This window comes from Condylura cristata, unplaced genomic scaffold (genome assembly GCF_000260355.1).
Source record: "Condylura cristata isolate star-nosed mole 26May11 unplaced genomic scaffold, ConCri1.0 scaffold00055, whole genome shotgun sequence".
NCBI lineage: Eukaryota > Metazoa > Chordata > Mammalia > Eulipotyphla > Talpidae > Condylura > Condylura cristata.
Window position 1 is genome coordinate 1371804 of NW_004567156.1, and position 1602 is coordinate 1373405.

Genomic DNA, 1602 nt, shown 5'->3' on the forward strand with positions numbered 1-1602 from the left:
CTGGGAAGTGAGATGATGAACACATTTTTATTTTCACTGCCGTCTAACTGAGATGCAGCATTTCCTTCAACCGCAAAAGCAGAAGTCCCAGCATCGGAAGTGCCAGCAGTTCTGTGATTCTATCACCAATAGGGTCCCACATGTTTCATGTCACCTTAAGCGCTATGCAGAATGCTATTGCCTCATGGCTACTTACAGGTGTGTAGGTCGACCATTACACTCGCTACTCGGCGTTATTATGTAATGAGCTAATAAAGGACCCTTTCTCAAATCACACACTATTTTGACTGGGGCCGCCCTGGTGGCACAGGAGTTAAAGTCTCAGTATTATTAAGCTATCAGCAGCCACTGCAGCATGAGTCCGAGCTCCAGCCAGGGAGGTGACCCAGGTGGTGGAGGTGACCCACATGGTGCAACAGACCTCTCCTGTGTGTCTACTGCTCCCCTCAGCAGTGTATATCAGTAGATCCACCTGTTCTTTTTTTTTTTGTGTAAAGATTTATTTATTTATGCTTATAGAAATGGGGTATAAGCCAGCAGTTCAGGGATGTGAAAGGATTCCTAGAGACAGAGTGGAGAGAACAGCCAGTTTGACAAAGAACACTGCTGAGGGGAGCAGTGGGCAAGATAGGAGAGGTCTGCTGTACCATTTGAGTCACCTGCCTGGCCAGGGATCAGACTTATGCTGAAGTGGTTACGGCTAGCTTTGTGTGCTGCACTTCAGCATTAACCCACCAGGAATGTGCTGATTGTGCCACCAGGATGGGTCCTGATCCACCTGTGCTACTCCCCACTCTGCCTCTGGTGAGTCTTCTCATCCCTCACTCCTCTTGCCTGTACCCCAGGTCTTCCATGCATAAATAAATAAATCTTAAAAAAAATAATTTGAGGGCCCTCCCTGGTTGCACAGTAGGTTAAAACACAGCACTAAGTAGCTAAAGCCGCTTCAGCATGAGTTCAATCCCTGCCCTGAAGGTGACCACATGGTGCGGCAGATGTAGCCTGTCTGACGGCTGCTCCCCTCAGCAGTGTACTTTGCCAGCCAGCCTGTTCTGCTCCCCACTCTATCTCTGGTGAATCCTCTCACTGTCCGTGCAACTCTGATCTGTATCCTAGTTCTGTATGCAAAAAACATTAAATAAATCTTAAAAAGGTATTATTATAGTGTTGATCAATATCATCAGTCCTTTGTGAGCCTGAGTATTTATCTCGCAGATGTCAAGGCCTTGCTTAGAGAGGAGTCCATGGGTATCACCAAACACCTGGTCACAGAAATGTTGGAAACCTGTGCCAGGAAGCCCTGAGCCCAGAAAGGAGCCAGGCCAGAAGCAGCAGTAGCTTCCAGGAGGGAGGAGGACTGGCCAGTCAGAAGGGAAAACCTGTGTTCAGGCCAGTGACCTCGGTCTCTGAGACAAGACTCAGGGACGTGGGTCCTTTCACCCAATAAAATAGGACAAAGAGGGGTGGTGGCAGCTGTGTCCAAATCACAGCAGGGTTGTAAAGAGAGAGCTGTGGACGCCAGGAGGGAGCGAGACCATAGGCAGCTGGTTTTAGTCAGCTGGAAGGAAGACATTCAGGCCTGGGGCACAGGAAGCAGAAATG

At 48.9% G+C, this 1602-nt stretch overlaps 1 protein-coding gene across 1 annotated transcript in view; it reads right to left on the reverse strand.

The window, feature by feature from the left end:
- The window catches only part of TNXB (tenascin XB), a 64538-nt gene that overhangs the window by 23326 nt on the left and 39610 nt on the right, over positions 1 to 1602 (reverse strand). The window lies entirely within an intron of this gene.